A 20,515-nucleotide genomic window follows, 5' to 3' on the forward strand; every position below is an offset into this window, starting at 1 on the left:
TATCCTTCTGGTAATTATGATACTGAGTAGCAGAATCGATCTTAGTTAGAAGAGATTCTGTTCATATCCTCATTGTTTTTGATCTATATAGATCGTCATGTGATGTCTCTCGGGCGTCACATTGTACCAGCCCGTCATCTCACTTCCCGTGCATTACTTCTGCCCATTCGGGCGCTGTTTGAGGAGTCTAGTGAGGTACTTCCACCCTTAAGTCTTGGTCAGGTGATCGGTATCGGCCATCTAAATAGTCTCCACCAGGAAATGGTAGTGGTGTTAAATTTGTAAATAACTTTTAATACATTCCTGCCTATAAACCTCTAAGATTCACCTGCCTAGAACCTCTAAGACAAAACCTGCCTGTACCTTCTAAAACCACAAGATGTCGCTATTTTGATTATACCATTAATGAAATACCAAGACAGTTGAATAGCGGTCCGAAGCGCTAACGATTATTATTCAGGTAAAAGTACAGATGTTACAACGCTATGATCTAATAATGACCGCAAATAAATTGTACAAACATTAGGTCATAAGGTACAGTTAAAATACATGAAACGGTTATTAAAGATCAAAATACAATGAGCAATATCAGACAGAGAGACAGAGAGAGAGAGAGAGAGAGACATTAAAATACAATGAGAGATATATCAATGTCTGCTGAGAGCACAAGTTCAAGATGGCTGGTGATGGAGTGTGTGTGTGTTTGTTTGTGTGTGAGGGAGGGTTGGGAATGCTTCCTGCCCTATTGTTCAAACCGCATGGTCTACAAACAAACTCCATTATGAAGCTACTTCATTGAAATCTCCCATAATGCCATAGTTAATTAAATATGCATGCTGGATATCATATGCCAACACATCGGGCAAACACTGCACCATTTAATATTCCAGCATGTACCACACAAGCTGATTCCAATATACAACAATACCATCCTACTACAGACCTCATCCAGTAGTCACTAGACCGTGGGGAGGGGGAAGGGCCAAAGCACATGTTTTTCCTTTGTTTGCAAACCTCATGATCCCTAGGCAAACTCCATCCTGCACCAAGCTGCAACTCCGCAAATCATCCATCAATGACCACAACCACAACAAAGACAATATACCTTTCTGACCCACACAACACCACAACTGGGCAGAATCACAATTTCCCTTGTTCACCCCACATGGAGGCAAGCCATCTCCAACAAACCGCAGACAACATACCCATCTGACTCACACAACACCACACAGCAACCACCCACGACCATTCAAAGCTGCCATCAATTCAACCTCCACGATACAACACTGACACCACCCTATGATCACATTCATGAGTATACAGCACACACAAAGCTCATCTCTCCCAAGCAGAGATACCGTTCAAGCACATGGCAAGGCCCTAACACAGAACACATGGCATCTCAATCAACCAGCATCAATCATTCACAAATGGGAAGTAAAAACACAGAACACATGGCAAGGCCCTAACACAAAACACACCAGAGGATCTCAATCAACCAGCATCAATCATTCACAAATATCACAACAATTCCACAATCAATCCCTTTCCTGCAAGCTAACAACAGACCACTGTACCCTACAGTGCAGATGAAAAGCACAGACCAGACAACACATCATCCACTGCATGCCAACACAGACCCATGAATATCCTTAGAAAACTACAAACCACACACCATGCTAAGCTAATAACAGATTAACACCAAACATAGCTACAGACACCCAAATAGGCTAAATATTGCACATTTTATACTCAGCTATAACCCAGACGAACTGAGACCCATTCTTCCATTGTCTGGTCAGGGAGTGAACCTCTCTCTTCCTTCCAAAAATCTGCAAGTGTCCCTGCTAAACTGTGTTTTCTCAGGATCTGCATGCTATGTTCCCCACCCCCTTTCACCTGTGAGGTCATCAGAAAGGGAGTATCCTTTTGGTTACCTGAGACTACTGTTAATTAGATTCTACTCTCAGCTAGCTAGCTCTATTGATTAGACTGGAATAACCAGTCCTTTGGACAAAAATGTAAACAGGCCTACACCATGTTATTGTCTTTTGGTAAAGGTTAGAAATCTGTTACAGGGCATTTATTGGACAATTCCAAATGGATACAAAAGGTCTCCAACCTCCTTTTGTATCCCCCACCTGCAAATCTAAGCTGCTATGGAAAACAACATTTCAAATAGATATTCTCTCTAACATTCATATTTCATTGCTGCATGTTCTGATCTTCATATTGATGTCACCGGAACGCTGTGGAAACAGAGTCGATCAGTACGGTTCCACACACAGTTCAATTGTCATTTACTAAGCCATAGTTACAGAAAACATTTCTTTATATACTGACATTGCGTTTAAACCAAGTAATAATTATCCTTTTTGCGTTACGGGACCATTGCTTTTAAATGTATGTATGCAGGGAAAACACCACTGCTTTGCTGTTGCTCAAATATGAGTCTGTGGTGATTTTAATGTGTTGGGGGAAGATTGTTAAAAAGCTGTTCGTGCTACTTTTAGCAACTTTGCACTGTGGATTGTGTACTATGTATTTTTGACAAAATGGCACTTGTGTAAGCTTTCTTTTCTAAAATGGAGTCTTGCTGCCATTCACAAGATGGCGTCATGCAGGTTTTCCTGATTGCAAACAGATTCTGTCTTACCCAATTATCCAGTTTTGACAGTGGCCATCGATAGGCATCTTGAATTATAAAGGAAGCATCTGTATGGTTTTTATAGTTGCTCTGATCTTAATGGTCTTAAATGGATTTGTTTTGGATACAGGAGAGAAGTATATAGCTTATAAGGCTATCAATCCTTTGAATTGCAACTCTACATCAGTCATATACCTGCTGGAATGCACCTGTGGAACCAAATACATGGCCAAAACTAAACGACCAATAAAACTCCGGATACAAGAACACTTCCAAAACATAAAAAATAAAGTGGAAGGACATTTGGTATCTCAACATTTCACTCAGTACCATAACTCTAATCCAGAAGATTTGACATTCAAATCCATTGAACATTGTACAACTGGGAGAAAGGGGCAAAGATCTGGCAAACAAGATATCCAAAAGAGAAATGTATTGGATCTTTGAACTGGACACAATGACCCCGTGAGGTTCAATGATAGCTACGAGATAGCTCCATTCTTGTAGACATGTATCCTGATGGTAGCTAGTGTATCTTGTATTTTTCTACAGTCATACCTCACTATAAGCACCCAATCTCATCAGATCTTGGAAGCTAAGCAGTGATGGGCCTGGCTAGTACTTGGGTGGGAGACCACCAGGGAAGATTAGGAACTGTAGCATGTCACAGGATTCACAATCTTTGCACCACCAGCCTGCAGCTGCCATGTAGCAGAAAAATGCAAGGTATCAAGAAAAGACTGATTACTACAAGAAGAATTATCTACTGAGAAATATTAGAAGAAGAAATAGTGACATTCTGGAATGGACTTTACTGCAAGAAGAATTATTTACTGGGAAATAGTAGAAGAAGAAACAGTGATATTCTGGAATTGACTTTATCAAAGATGGATAGCCTTATAAGCTACATACTTCTCCCCTGTATCCAAAATAAATCCCTTTAAGACCATTAAGATCAGATCAACTACTTATGAAAACCATACAGATGCTTCTTTATAATTCAAGATGCCTATCAATGGTTTCTGCAGATTTGGGTAAACCGAGATGAACACAAGGAAGATATACATACAGTACCATGAGAGTATCAAGATGGCCACTAAAAGACACCTGATCAACAATCTGCTACAGCCTGATGCTAATTGCTGAATTATGAACAAAAAAAGTCTGCTGTTAATTATTAGAAATAGGAGTACCAAGATGGCCACCGCCGATTTCTACTGAACACCAAGATGGAGACTGCAGCTTAATGTGAGCACTAAGATGGCCGCTACTTGAAATATGAGTACAAAGATGGCCACTACCATTTCCTGGTTGAGACTATTGAGACGGCCGATACCGGTCACCTGACCAAGACTTAAGGGCGGAAGTACCTCACTAGACTCCTCAAACAGCGCCCGAATGGGCAGAAGTAATGCACAGGAAGTAAGAAGATGGGCTGGTACCACGTGACGCCCGGGAGACATCACATGATAATCTATATAGATCAAAAACATTGAGGATATGAACAGAATCTCTTCTAACTAAGAGCAATTCTGCTATTCAGTATTATGATTACCAGATGGATATTAAATAGTTTTATTTTATATAACATAACAAATATTTAATTAATGAAACCAGAAGTGAGGTCACTTCCAATCAAAAAACACTGCACAGTTGGTCCCAGCAAGTGGGTATTTATACAAAGTAAGGTCACTTCCAATTGAAAAACACTGCTCAGTTGGTCCCAGCAAGTGGGTATTTATAGCAGGCACCCCACAGGAGCCATACATCCCTTGAAGAAGTCCAGCAGCCAGACTAAATGCATTGGGGACTCCTGATTCCACCTTCCATGAACTTACCTTTTAATATTCAGATAAGCCATTCCCTTTTTATTCCTCCTTTTTTAATTCCTTTTTTATGCTGTTTTTTAACATCTGTCAGTGGCATATTTATTGTATATATTGTATGTTGTTGCCTTGTATGTTCAGGGTAGTATCTTTGTAATTAAATTTATATAAATTTATATATTTTTTATGAATAAAATATTTTGAATTTTTTACGTATATATATATATATATATAAATATATATATATACCATATATATATTTATATGTATGTATATACATATATATACAGATTACTAATTATTATCATCCAGTTTACTGTTTACACTATGTTTGTACTTACATAGCACAGTGCGCTTTATATCAGTTTCGGTATTTACACATTTTTCTTTTAACAAATCACCATTGTTACTAATTTACTGATAAGCTGACACCAACACCAATGGGGATTGATTTGTTTTAATGTTTTAATATATTGATTACCTAAATTATGGATTAAACTCTAATTTTGAAGGGATCTTGCTTCTCTCTGGTGCTATTATCACTCATATATATATATATATATATATATATATGCAAAGTCTGTTAGAGAACAGCAACAGGCGGCACTCCACGGTCTTTTTAAGTAAAGAAAGGTGACTTTTTTCGCCAACATTTCAAGACCTGTGCGGTCTTGTCGTCAGGGTGTAAAAGTGTGACAAATATGGAAGCTTACCTTAAATAGCTGTGTACAAACAGCTTCCTTAATTGTCACACTTTTACACCCTGATGACTAGACCGCACAGGTCTGGAAACATTGGCGAATAAAGTCACCATTCTTTATTTACAAAGACCGTGGAATGCCGCCTGTTGCTGTTTTCTAACAGACATCGCATTTCTATACCATTTTAAGGAAGCCACCCCGGCATTATCATATTGGAATATCGAGTGCCCCTCTAAATGTTATATATATAAATATAAATATATATATATATATATATAAATATACACATATATATATATAATGTTACCTGCTGCTTATTTGCAAATTGTTGACTGTTTTTTTTTAAACGGTGTCTCCCTCGACTCTCCATCTTTCTACCTTTCTTATTTCTCCCCATGTTTATATTACCTGCCTCATTCTCTTTCTCCCCATCTATTTCTCCAATCTGTTGCCCCTGTCTCTCACACTCCCCATCTATCTCTCCACCATTTCTCTCTCTTCCCTTGTCCCTCTTACTCCCTCTTCTTCTTGATTCCCCTATCTTACACTCCTACCCCTATCTCTCTTCCTCTCACCCCCTTCTTTACTCATTTCCAGTTTATGTCTCCTCTTTTTGGCTGAACATGCCCTACTCACATCATCATAATATGACATTTCTTAATGCCTCACTATATTCTGCAAGGAGGGAAATTTGACTATTTGTTGCAACCAGTGATGTGCAGTGAGGTCAATGGCTGGGGAGTCACACATGGAGATGGGTCTGAGTCCTGGGAACCTGCCTCACACCTTACTCACTGTAACTCTCTCCTCACTACACTAAGCTTCACTGTCCATTAATTATTCTACCTGATTCACCTGTCTTATCTTGCTGCTGAGCTCTGATCTCTAAACACTGCAGTGCATATCCTTGTCACATAACACACCCAAGGTGTCCATCCGTGCTCAAGGCATGGTCCCATACTCAGAGACATGCCTCTATTAGCTCACTTTATGTGTATCTTACTGCCCATGGATTGGCCCTGCCCCCTAGCTCTGCAAGCAGTGTCTGACTATACAGAAGCAAAGCTCAGCTGTCTTGCCTTCCTGCAGTCCCAGGGATTTCCATAATGCTAGTTAGTATTAACTTTAAAAATTATTACAATAAACAAATATGTTTATAAAGATAAATATCTTCTTTGTATTATTCTAATAATTTTTATATAAAATCTCAGGAGTATGACAGAGGAGGCTCTGCCTCCTTTTCCTACCCTAACTACATGTGCCTGGTTGCAACCAGTATAATTAGAAGGTGGGCTGGGGTAGATAGAGGGTTGGACTGGCCCACAGGGAGACATGGGAAATCCCTGTTGGGCCATGTTGCCTTCTTATCCCTTACAGGTCAGGGTCCAGACCATACACTCTAGTAATACATTGTTACTTTTTCAGAGGGTACATTACTTGGTGGATCAGGATCATGGACTTATGGCTACCTACACATCTTAAGCATGGACCCACACCTTGGCATATCCCCAGTGGGCCCTTCATGCCCAGTCTGACACTGTGGAGATACACAAATACAAGAGGGGCTGTGCAACTTACTTGTGGAGTGTCCCTTACAGGTGGTGTGTGAGTTTTAATTTTCATTTGGGAGGTCAGTTACTGTTACATTTGCTGTGTGTGCTGTGCATATTATATGGTATGTGTACAGTACATGACCTTTCGATTAATTACTTAATGTTTATTACCCCAGAAAATATAGTACATATTTTAACTAATTGTATCCCTACCCCATGGCAAATGCATAAATATGGTTAGAAATTGCAACTGTAAATATCCAAGTAGCCTGGTCAGAGAAATTTTATGTAACACAGATTAGACTATTGTTGAATGAGGTTTACTACACCTGACCAAAACATACTCCAGTACCAAAAAATATACTGTATGATGCGTATTGAATAATTAAATGTGAAATCAGAATTTGCACACTCTAAATTCTATTAAAAAGGGGATGAGGGTTTAGATCATGGTTGTTTTCCTTTTGATTGAAAGATACATTTAAATGCTAAAGAGTGAGAGGTGTAATCCTCTGCATAGATATAGTCCATACTCTACCTGAAAAAACCTTTTATATATGTTTTTTTCACAATATAGTGTGGTTGGGGTACACCTCATCCCTTGAATAGAAGATATTACTACATCATTACAATCTTTCTGTGAATGAAATATACTACACATTGGTTTTCTTTTTTTGTTCTTTATTATTTCCACATGTTCATGATCAAAAGAAAGAAGGTGTAAAGAGAAATGAGAGAAGTGTCCTTTCTGACAGAAAATTGCTATGTCATTGCACCACTGTCAGACATAAATAAGAAATGTTTAGTATGCATATTTTTATATTACATAACATTGTTTTTCTGTTATAATAGAGAACCTTAGAGTGTTATATGGTTTCAATTTTGTGTATTTTACAATCTCCATTCTGTTTTTCCATTTACAATGCATGTGGGTGCTCCCAACATAATGACATCCATACCACTATACTATGCAGCTTTTCATATTAGTTTGCCTGGTGCAAAGTGGGACAGACCATGGGATAGAGCTGTTCAGTTTTGGGGAAGATGAGGTCTCCAAGCTTAGAGACTGGAATCAAAAGGTCAAGTTAGTAAAGTTGCATTACTGTGAATAAGATCAAGGGCTGCAAATCCTTGTCAAGGAACTGGAAAACAAAGGGCATGATATAGAGTAATCTTGATGGTATAGACATCGTGAGACAGGGATACTCCTCACTATTCAGTCAATGTGGAAGCCATACTGGCATTTTTGGGATGGGGCATTTTCTTATTCTCTTGGAAAATCTATTTTAAAATAACAGACCAAGTGGAATGTTTTTATTACACTGATTGCAATATTCCAGCCATGCTATCAAATATAATGAGGTGTTATGTTCCAAATTTATGAATGTAATGATTAGTAATAAATTTTAGTTTACTTAAATGCATTTCAGGTTGCTATGTTATTACGTTGCTAACATTTGTCTTACTCTTTTATCTATTTTTTATAAGAGTAACTATTAGTGCATTATTCATATATTTTTTCTATTATTTGAATTGGTAGATTTCTCATTAAGGATTTTCTCTTTTGCCTTCTCCTGAACCAACAGAATTACAGTTCAGAAAAAGTTAAAGATGATACATTTTATTTCTATTCCAATTCAAATAATTAACTTTACATTATTTATAGAAGTGCTGAACATTTTTAGCCTTTTGTCTATCTGCAACATTTTTTAAAGATTCAAAAATAGTTGTAAATTATTACATTTGCCAAAATAGATATTTTATGAAGTTGCAATACAAATTGAGCAACTGTGTTTGAAAATAATAATTGAAAATATAAAATGTTTACTTCAGTGTCATAACAAGAATTGAATGATTGAAATGGAAAAAGTCAATTCTATGCATAATTAAGAATTTTATTATATAGTGAATACTAAAGATACTAGAAATATAATTGTAAAATAAATAAATGCTGGATTATGGTAATTTATTATTTGTACTGTATGCTGATACTATAGTATATGAATGGTAATTTTGATAGATAATTTATTTAGTATTTAATTTAACTTGAGGAAAACATTAATTTACATTTTCAATATGTGGAAAAATAATAGGTCTAATTTGCAATAAATAAAGTGAAATAAAAAAGGAAACAAAAAAATAAAAACCTTTTTTTCATACTAAGACTAAAATAGGAAATCATTTATTCAAAGTTAATTGTACTGTAAATCAATAGAAAGCAAGGAAGTTTAAATAAAAATATTTTTGCTTAAGGTTACAGTTTTATATCCAAATGTACAATTATTGTGTTTAATCCAAAAAAAATGAATATTGGTACTTTTCTATGAAAAAAATATATTTTGCATCTTCCTCTTTTAAAATAATGAGTATACATACTGTATATCTAGCCTCGTTGCGTGTTAAACTTTCCATGCAACCATTTCCCTTCAAATGCATCTTATTCACACAGTGATGCAAATAGGATGCAGAAGTGGTTTCTGCTGATTAAAATGATATGTAGCATGCCTATATTCTGTTTGCAACTGTGCATGTATCTGCATGTGAAATGCTATATTACAGTGCCAGCAGCTTCAGCAGAAGCTGCTTGGGCATCCTATTCACATCACTGTGTGAATAAGATGCATTTGAAAGGAAAAAGATCGGTGAAAAGTTTCTGAGCTGTTCAGTAACACGGCTGCGACTTGAAGGGCATGGAGGATAATTGTATGTGGACACATCAGTATTTATTAAATACAAATGATTGGAATGGCAATATACTCTAGTCACATCACATCATCTCTGTATAAATTTTCAGTATCATCACATCAGGTAATGATGCTGCATAAACATGACTGGCATGTCCCCTGGCTGTTCAAGGTAGTGTACCTCTTGCCACCATATGCTCTGCCCTACCCCCACCACATTTCTTACTTTGAGTCGATTGGAGGCCAGGCAAGATTACCTCCTTTTGAAAGTTTGTCACCAGTCTTTGACATTGTTGCTCAGCACTGTACTCCCAGCCATTTACTAATATGGAGTATATGCAACCCACATCTTAACATTTTACCACTTCATGTCAATGGCTGGCACTTAATGCAGGTGCACCATGGGTACAACAGAAACACTGAATACAGTAAGTTACATTATTAAACTCATTCTTTTTTTAAGCACCCCATAAACCCTAGAACCCTAGATGACTTCCTAAGTTTGCCTAGTGCCCTGGACTTAGATTACATGTTCTTGATGTGGCACGATAGCTAGTATTTTAATCAATCTTTTGCATTCTGGTTGTTAAAGGAATAAGTTATAATGCAGAAATATATATATATATATATATATATATATATATAATATATATATATATATATATATATATATATATATATATACACATACATATTTCTCTCTTAGTGCCTATAACAATTCAGATTCAGTAGAATCTGACAGTAAAAAAAAATAGGGAACTGTGGTGAACTATCACTATACTGGGGTGCAGACTCAGTTCCTCCCACATCCAGATCTGAAAAGGAGACAAGACACTTCTACCCTATGTCAAGTCATACATCTAGTCTAACTAATGAAAAAACAGTAAAATATTTTGAAGGAGGATTTGAAAGTAAATAATTCCACTAAGTATTTTGGATTTTAGATCAAGTTCTTTATTCACTTCTTCAAAATTATTTTGTTGTCTATAAATTGTAATTGGATCACTATATTTTGGCAACCATGCATAATACAAGGATTAAGACATAGATTATGCTTTTCTTGATAACTAACCGAGATGCAAACTGAAGAGTTACAAACCGTTCCATAAAAGTACGTTGTCATCTCCTTTAGCTTGAATCAGCACAGTTTACCAATGTGAAAGAATTAAAACAAATGTCCAATATTTTGACACCTCTCCCAGGTCACAAAGTTATGTAGTTTGTATTAACAATGGAGGGGTATTTCAATGTTAATGTACAAAAAATAGCATTATAGACATTCCATTTGGAGGGAAAAAAGCAATTTCGAGTCTCTTTTACAATCTAGCTATGGTATATTTTAGAATACTCAAGCAGTGGTTAGTCCATCCAGGAGCATTGTGAATGACTTCCAATAGATGGTAAAAAATTGGTGTTCATCAAAATAAACTATACATTAAGTAATAATATTGCCATCGATTACAAACAGTATCTGTAAGGCTGGAATCCAAGTGAACTAATATTGTGTTATGATGATCTTGATTTCAGTGATGAGGATGATGATGAACATTGTTACTATTGAGGAAGATGACCACTATCACCCTAAAGCCTACTCGCTATCTATTAGAATATATAGGGATTTTATCTTTTAATAAGCAATGCTAAAACCATAATGTTTTTTAAAGTTGTGCTAAACAAGGCCTACTTGTACTTGGTGACTGCATCTTCTTTTTCTTAAATGCACACTATGTTGCTACTATCCATTTAATGTAAAACACATTGTTATATAACTGTATTCAATCAAACCAGAATCTAACCTAATTAAATCAGTGCATTATGAAATCAGTAACAAAATTCTAAATGAAAGAAGCCAAATATGTTTATCAAACTATTTGACTTCAGGGCTTTGGTCATCTTGGTAGACTGTGTTTTCTATAATGACCATCAATCATCCAGTGTTCTCCATGTATGTTTTACTGTATGAGTATAATATATTTTACTAAACAGCTTAGTCACTAATTTTACCCAGACAGCTCACTATAGTTTTTGGCCAATATTAATGAAAATATTAAGAGTTGTTAAATGGTCTTAAAAAATTTCTGTAAATGACTGTAAATGAATGTCCTAAATAGAAAAAAATGCATGAATAAACCATTTCCAAATTACATGAATTTACATTGTTCAATGATTTTTTAAATCTAAATACACCAGGATGGTTTGCTAAAACCAAAACATAAAGATGGTTTTAGAACCAAAACATGGTATTCTGTGTGCATCTCTATGGTAAATAGCTAAAATCAGACGCACAATCTTGAAATGTGCAAGTTTTCACCCCCAGCACAATAATACAAGTTTTCCTTTCACACATTTTTATTGAGTAAATACAGCAGACACTAGAAAGAAATAATTAAATCTAATACACAAATTTATATCAAATATTTTCTGAGAGAGGATTTCCTACAAAATAATTGTATCTAACACTCTATAGAATGCATGTACTCTACAGAAGAGAAAATTGATTTGTTTGAAAAATGAGTACCCTTTATTTGAATATATAAAGATTTTATAATGGCATTTTTAAACAGGAAAACACTACAGGTTCTAAAGGCAGACCTTAGCAAACTGATAAACGTTATATTGAGTTCAATTTTGTATACCAAGTTTAGATGGCACAGATATATTTTTAATGTTTACAATTCTGTAATTACTGGTAATTGTATTTTCCATAATAAAAGTATCCCTTATGCCTAGGTACTTCAACTTTAACACAAAACACCCAGTTTTTGTAGTGAAATAACCATGTCCAAAGATATACATTGCAAAACAACTAGCATATTTAAAAATAATTTAAAAACAAATTAAATACACTTGAAATTACAATTGAGTCTTTAAATTGAAAACCCATTTGGAAAAAATAGCAAGAAACAGTCCATTCTGTGTTCTTAGTCAGTCATCATGTCATTTCACGCTGTTACTCTATCTACTTAGTAAATACAGAGAGGGAAACTGATATTTAAAATACTGAGAGGCATACTGGGTATATTGCTTTAGAGATGTTACACCTGCATGCACTCAATTCAAGCTTTCACTATGTAGCTTTCTTGTATCAATATTATATAATTTTACAATTGGTATAGAATTTAATTAATAAACTCACATCATCTATATATTAAATCCATGATGATAATTGTCAATAGGTCCGTTGAAAGGTCTAAATTGTTTTTCTCAATAAACAACATAATTGTTTTTTTATATAATGGTTACTGGACAGTTAGACAAGATTGTCCCAGCACTACTAAAATGTAATACTCTCTAATGTGTATAAGCATGAGTCCACTGAAAAATTAGATTTTCTACTTGTATTTGTTTGTAATTAATTCTCTAACTTAATAAACTAGTTTATTAATCAAAGGCAATGTACAGTATATAAAGTGGCCAATAATGAATCCAAGTTATCAATATCAGCAAGGGCTGCAGTAACAGGGCAAGAACTGAAAATGTCAAAACAATACCATGATGTAGATTTATTTAAACTTCTAAAACAGAAAATTGGAGGTGGTGGTCATAGGAACCAATCAGATTGTGTATATCACTTTCTAGAATGCAGTAGACAAATAATGGCTGCAGATGTGTCCTGCTACATCTTTGCTCATAGCTGTCACAACCTGGATCTGTTTCCCCTGTCACCGGGTCACTTATCGATTCTGCCAGCATTCTCTGTCACATTCCAGACACACAGGCTTCAGTATTTCTTGGCATGCTAGGTCCCAAGCAAGATCTAAGCCTGTTACAGAGTACTGCATTGACAAGTCCTGATCACCTGACTGTAGTGGCCAATTGAGTGATAGCCTGAGCCTCTCTGAACCACCTGTCTCTGCTCAGCATATCCCAGGTAACTCAGGGGTATATATCCCAGCTGCTGACTCTACCTAATTGCCAGTACAATGTCTAATCTCAGTTTCTACTGATTGAGGTATGCTGAGCTCCTGTTGCTTACTTGTATCCTGTTTGTGCAGTTTTTCTTCATTCTTCTACATGGACTCCTGCAAGTGATCTACACTTGGTGCAGCTATTCCACTGGCTGCATGGAGAATCTTAGCCTGTTCCTGATATCTGAACCTGCCACTCGGCTATGTATACCATTCTAATTGCATGGTGAGTGTTCCTGGTTCCTGCACCATTGATGCCATCTCTGGTATCATCATCCACTATCCATTCTGGCATCCAGTCTCAATCCAGTTCTGTCTATGCCTGAGGCAGCTATCCCAATAGTTGCACAGAGAATACCTACCTGTTCCTGTTATCCAAACCTACAACTCACCTGTGTATACCATTCTCACTACTTGGTGAGTGTTCCTGGTGCCAGCTCCATTAGATGCCATTCCTGGTGTCATCACCTACTACCTATTCCGGTGTTTTGTTTGCATCCAGTGCTGCTACCATCTGAGTGCTCCTGGATCCTGGACTACAGCAACAACCCAGTTTCAGCCTGGAAAATACATTGCCAAGATCTACCACTCCAGCATTCTGGTTATAGTAAGAAGAGTGTTTTTATTATATATCTAAAGTACTAATTCAATATCATGCTGGTCAACCTACTGCCACACTCTCCTCTGATTGCACATAACAACTTGTCTTCAACAGCGACATCCTTGTTGGTCTAGTGAGTACAATCTGGTATCTCTCTGCCGTGACACTGGTTTGATTCTCGGTCAGGGAAGAGTTCTTCACTACAAGTCTGGAGGTCTCCTTAGGCCTGCCAGCTTTCTGTACAAGCCTCCAGATACCAACACAGATGAATATCTGACACTGGGTTTACAAACAAATACTAGTCTGACAATAGCCCAGCATTCTGGCTTCCCTGCTCCGGCATGTCAATATGCATTATGGCAGATATGTGCATTATGGCATGGCGCATCATAGTATGCTTTATACCGTGATAGACTACACATCATGCAGTTCACAATTTGAACACTGGGTGGCATTTACATTGTGAATGAAAAATACAGGACTGAATACAATACTGTAGCAGTTGATAGTGAGCCAAGAGAGGCTGGCCAATCACATTCAGGCAGTGTTAACAGCCACTCCTCCAGGTACTTGAAATGACCACTTTGTGTCAAGACTAAACTGGTATAGCTATTACTGTATATTGTACACATTATGGACCATCCATTCTGTATACTGTCACTACATGGTGTAAAGATGCCTGGCCTAAAGATGCATGGGCAGTTTTTCAGAAAGAGAGATAATTTCAGGTTCAATATTTTTAAAGTACAGTACTCTGTTCATCTTTATGCATTGCTCCGCACTTTCTCACCTCCCTTCATCTCTACATTATGTCATTAAGCTGTATTACAATCTAAACCACAATAGACAATGTACTCCCGGACAGGGCCCTTCCCACCAATGCAATTCAGCATGAGTCATTCATCACACATCTCACAGGGTAGTGGGGGTGAGGAAGTTGCCTCCAGTATGACAGTGTTACACACTGTGATTTGTGCTATGGTCTTTGCAGGTTTGGTTGTCTCCAGAAGTGCTGTTTTAAATGACCACTTTCCTTATGCCTCCATCTCCATATTATAACATCCAGAATCATTAGACTATATCTATAAACTAATATTGACATTATATTGTACACTTTACCTGGTGTAAAGATGCACACTTAACATTACATACACAACAGGTGTGGCTGATGATATGGTTGGTGTGCTTGGGCAAGTGGGTAAGTTGAGCACCTTCAAGAGCAAGCTCCTTGGGGGACAACGTAATTTTGTACATGAGTTATTTGTTTATTTTTTTTAATCTTCAATGCAGGATGTAATTAAAAATAAATAATTTGTTGTGTGAGTTCTGTCAGTTATAAAAATACATATCTGCATTGGCCAGAAGATGTACACCCAGCATTAAATAAAGACAGAGCAATTCAAGTTCAATGTTCTAAGGAACTCTGCTAAACTCAATACATTGCTCCCAACTTGCCACCACCTGGCATTTCCACTATACAGTAGAAATTGTATTGCAGACATTACAGGACCATCCATACTGCAAAGTAAATTGTCCTTACATGATGTAAACAAGCCTGTTGCAAAGAAGCACAGGAAGTTTTTCACAGAGAGAGATCATTTCAGGTTCAGTACTTTTAAAATATGCTGCACCTTCCTCCTTCCTTCCTCCCTGTGGAGGCTGCCTGCAGTTGTTTATGTATAACTTACTTATAAAGAACAATTGTAAAAGTAAAAAGAATAATGTACTGTAGTCCATAATTGTGTTACCCAGACTGTTCTGTTTTATGTCAGATGTAGACTGCTTTTGCTACAATAAAAAAAAATCAGAAAATAAATCCTCCTAATCACTCCAATTCAGCCTCCACTGATGCATACACAGTACAAATGCTGAGTTAAACCTGAAAGCAGAGTGGAAGCATAAACTATCAGCTCTCCTTTAGCAACAGGCTCTTTTCAGTGTCCCTGTCCCTAAGAGAGGTATGTAGTCGGGAAGCCGGCTTTCGGGATTAGGTCCTCTGGCTTCCCAACTGCATACCTCTCTTAGGGACTGCTTTATCCCAGCGAGGGTTAAATGACAGGTGTCTAAATCTAGATGCCTGTCATTTTACCGATCCCGGGAGACCCAATCAAAGAGATGCCGGGCGCGGACAGCCATGGGGGGGAGGGTTAGGTTTAGGGCTCCCAGGGGGGACTTAAGGTTAGGCCCCCCTCTGGGAGGTTAGGTTTAGTCTAGGGGAAGGGAAGGTTAGGGTTTGGCACCCCCAGGGGGGACTTATGGTTAGGCACCCCCCCGGGGGACTTAGGTTTATGCAGTGGGGAAGGGGGGGTTAGGTTTAGGCACTTAGAGGGGGGATTAGGGTTAGGTACTGGGGGAGCTTAGGGTTAGGCACCCCAAAGGGAGGGTTAGGGGTAGGGGGGAATTAGGTACTTACCTTTAGATGATCAGGATTTCCACTGCTGCCGGCCTGCTGGTGTCACGATTCTTAGGTAAATCATACTGCTTCCCCAAGAGAAGCATGATAAATTCAAGCAAAATTTCAGCTTTTGCTTTGCAAACTTACACAATAAATTCTCATCACAGCCACACTAAATATATGGATTGTGATAAATAGACTCATACAAATCTTAACTGATGTTTGCAGTAGTGTATGGTGGTCCATAAAGAGCACAACAATTTGCTTCTCACATGTGACTGGCTGTACAACATATATCTGGTGTATTATAGTACTGAATCTGCAGTAGAGCTGTTTACTTCACAACTATGCTATGAGGCGCTGAGAGAAATGGGGGTGCAGGTACTAATTGCCCAGGTCTGGGCTTGCTGGAGGGGCCATTCCCACTTCTTACATCACAGCAGCCCAGCACATGCTGCTGTGTGCTGGGCTGCACAGGAAGACTGCTCGTGGCTGCTAAGAAGCAGCCACAGCAGTCTCCTATGCCTGTGGGGGGAGCTATCAAGCTGATCATGCCCCCCAGTGATTATGCGTTGGGCTGAGGGAGCTCACTGCTTCACTCGTGCTGCCCCCCAATTTTTTTTGTACCTAATTAAGCGTGGCCAAGTCTCCCAAAGGTAGACCATGCTCCCTTTTTATTGGGGCCCGCCACGTCTCTTGGCGGGCCTGGCTAAGCTATGTTCAACTTCCAATTCACGGTGCTCTGCCAGGAGATGGTTACAAGTTAGAGACGTACTGGAAGCTTTAACCAGAGAAGATAGTCTCAGCCCCAGTTGGGAAGAGCTTGGTCAGACATCTGGAATTATAATCAAATGTACAGGTTAAAGAGAGGGAATGGAATGTTTGGCTTGGAAGTCTGTCCTCCCTCCTATGCTTAAAATAATGGAATTAACCCATTCATATCTGCCCATGTTTGAATCGATAAATAACCAAAAATATACAAGAAAAGAACTTAACAAAAATAAATAGGACTATAATGTAATGTACATTAATTGTCAGTGTTCATTGGCAAGTTTTTTCCATCTAATAAATGCATTTTAAGCTGTTTCATGCTGGGATTTTTGCATTCTCATTTTCTGATCTGAAAACATAATTGCTGATGCCTTAGGCAGAAAGAAAAAGTGACTCTCACAAAGTCACATAAGGACTAAGCTTTCATTTATGCTTGTTCAATGAGGAATCTCGAAGACAGGTGTTCTGTCACATTTTAACTCCCAAAGCAATAAGTAATTCTGTAGATTTTTCAGTCACACTAAATTCTATTTCATGTCTTTGAAAACGTTCTAGATTGTTAACATTCTTATTTATCAGTAAACATTTGTATTTTTTAAAACAGCTATTTTTATAATCAAAATTAAAATCTAATTTGCATCATTGTATTGCAAATTTGTGATTATGTCAGGTATTTACATTATGATAATTTTCTGTAGCCTCTTAAAAAGAAAGTACTGTTTTTAGAAATGATATACCTATCAGTAGAAGATTCAATTTTTTTGTCTTGCAATGGGATTTAAAGTTCTGCCAGCTGATCAAAAGGGGAGTACTCTGGAGATGAAAGTTTATGTATAAATGATGCATGAACAAAATTCTGCATACTTATATGAACTTTTTATTTTATGGAGTTTAATAAGGGGGTTTCCAAATTCAAATTGTTTATAGTCTATGTTTATGCAAACTATGCTGTACAAACAAATCAGGGAGATATTAAACAAGAAACAATAAATATATATTTTAAATTGTAAGACTTTTTCCAAATTGCAGATATATCCTCATACACTGTGGCTTCATTCACACGAGATAGCTCTTCCTGACATGTCAGTTCCCAGGCGACTCGGCTGTACCGAGCATCTTTCTCACTCAAAATGTGCATAACAAAACAACTGAGAGTGACAAATCTACTTTGTTAGATTACACTGATAAATTTGATGTGCAACATTTGTACTTCTGTGTGCGACTGAGACTGAATCTGTGTACAAAGTGCTGTTGCATTTTCTCAAGCCATTTGTGCTTCGTCTTAGAGCTTGTTCATTTTTCAAACTCATTTCTGTGCAGTTAAAGTAGCAGTCCAACATCTCTCTGAATAGTGTTTCACAAAAGTTTAAGAAAAATATGGTATACTATGCCTCTCAGTCATGCCCAGCAACACATCTGTAATTGTACACAAGCATTGGAAAACGTGTGGCTCTCTCTTACCAAATGTATAAGTTCCTCAACTGGTCTTAAAATTTGAGTTTATTTTGGCCTGTAGATGAGACTATTAACAGAATGTAATGGAGGCCTCAGATATTTCCTTTTATTTTTAACCCCAAATTGGCATGAATAACACTTAAGTAGTATGAATAAAAATCTATTGGCTTTGTTTGGTAGACATAACCACTGTCTTGGCAAGAGTTGCATGTTTTTTATGATGTGAAAAAATGTATGCAGCCCCCTTTTTACAACTGGCACAGGCTAATTAGTATTGGATCACCTAGATAGCTCTACCACATGAAAATATGCCACTAATATAAAACTTAGCAACCCAATATGTAATCAGCTTTGTGCCCCTACGCTGTGATGATGAATAAAAGTAAAAAACCTTTCATAAGTAATGAAAATATATTTTACATTAATAAAAAAATCTGCTACTCTATATATCTTATAATTGAGAATGTCTGTTTGTTTGTCTGGTTGTGATCAACTCTGCAACCACTGAACTGATTAAAATGCAGTTTGCACTATTGTGTAAGTAGTTTTTCAAGCTAGGTTTTGGGTTAAGGATTACCATGATTGGTCGGAAAGGGGGAGTGGGCAGGGCTCCCTGGGGAGCGATCTCCTAAACTGCTCTCAGCAAGTTTAAATTGTTTTCAGTTGTATACTACTAAGAGAAACTTTTGTTATAAGCAATGAGAAGACTCCAGAGACTACAGTAAAGAGGGCAGCTGCAAACTCAGGAGACCCATTACAAAAGTGCTGGTTTACCAACTTAACAGAGATCCATTAAGTGCAGTTATCGGTGGAGCTCCCTGTCATCTGGGGAGGCTGAAGCACTGAACTCAGTAATAAGAATACCTTAGGGCAGTCACTAAAGAGAACAGAGGAGCAAGCTTAGTAGAGGTGGTTACCATGCAGAAGGTGCTGCTAAGTACAAGTGAAAGAGATTACCAGGCTGTAGCCCACTGCCTAGCTAGAGACAGATCACAGAATTCCATCTAAGCTAGTGTCTACATATATATATATATATATAAGCAAATAGACAAGAAGTGCACCATAGTGAAGTATGTAAAAAGTAACAGTTTTACTCCAAATAGTTCAGAACACTCACAATGTAGCAGAATGATAACAGCATCAAGCAAGGCCCTGTCAGAATCCGCCACATAAAAGCGTGCACCCTCAGGGCGTGTCGCAGCAGGATTCGTGGCCCGGACCTCCAACTTTGCTCCATCTGAGACACCAAATGATGTTAGTTCCAGGCAGGGATGGATTATAGGGAGGACGACAGGGGTGGTCGTCCCGGGGCACCCACACACTGTCACCAACCCCCGGCCAAAACCCGCAAATGAACTGTTGAAGTTTATTTTAAAATCCATAACGCTGCAGCCTTGTTATGAAGCAGCGCCGAGCAGCTCTGTCATCTGAAATGGCTGCTCAGTGGGCACTCTGTGATGTGATGTCACATGATCAAGCCTGCCAGGAGCTGAGGACAGAGCCGCAATCTCGCAGCAGCCAGCCAGTACCAAAGCAGGAGGAACTAGCAGTGGTACAGCTGAAGGGGCCCACAGCCAGGTGACCTTCACTGGTCTGCTGACAGCTGTGCTGCCTGGGCCGGTGAGAGCTCATTGTTGGCTTTGTTTGGTAGCTTTGTTTGGTAGACAGCTAATTGTGATTCTTCCGGCAGTGCTGTTCAGGACAGGATATCACAGTGGAGTTCGGAGCTGGTGACGTCACTTTCACTGCATTCCTGGTCTGCCCTCTCTACTATTCAAATCTTTCTGTGACAACCTGCTACTCTGGGAGTCAGAAATGCCCTTTTTGGATCAGGCTGCTGCACCAGAGATAGAAGAAATGCAGGCAGGAAGTGTGGCTTGCAAGAAGGAAGAGTTACTTCTTACAGGTACATGACACAGGTACTATGATGGGGGGATGGGGGGATCTTGACGATAACTTCAGAAATGCTTGATT

General features: G+C 38.0%; 1 pseudogene; it reads left to right on the top strand.

The window, feature by feature from the left end:
• Positions 1-3,191: 3,191 nt before the first annotated feature.
• On the top strand, positions 3,192-3,310 carry LOC148532130 (5S ribosomal RNA; annotated as a pseudogene).
• The last annotated feature ends 17,205 nt before the right edge of the window (positions 3,311-20,515 follow it).

This window comes from Taudactylus pleione, unplaced genomic scaffold (genome assembly GCF_031769625.1).
Source record: "Taudactylus pleione unplaced genomic scaffold, aTauple2 ptg000083l, whole genome shotgun sequence".
In the NCBI taxonomy this organism is placed as follows: domain Eukaryota; kingdom Metazoa; phylum Chordata; class Amphibia; order Anura; family Myobatrachidae; genus Taudactylus; species Taudactylus pleione.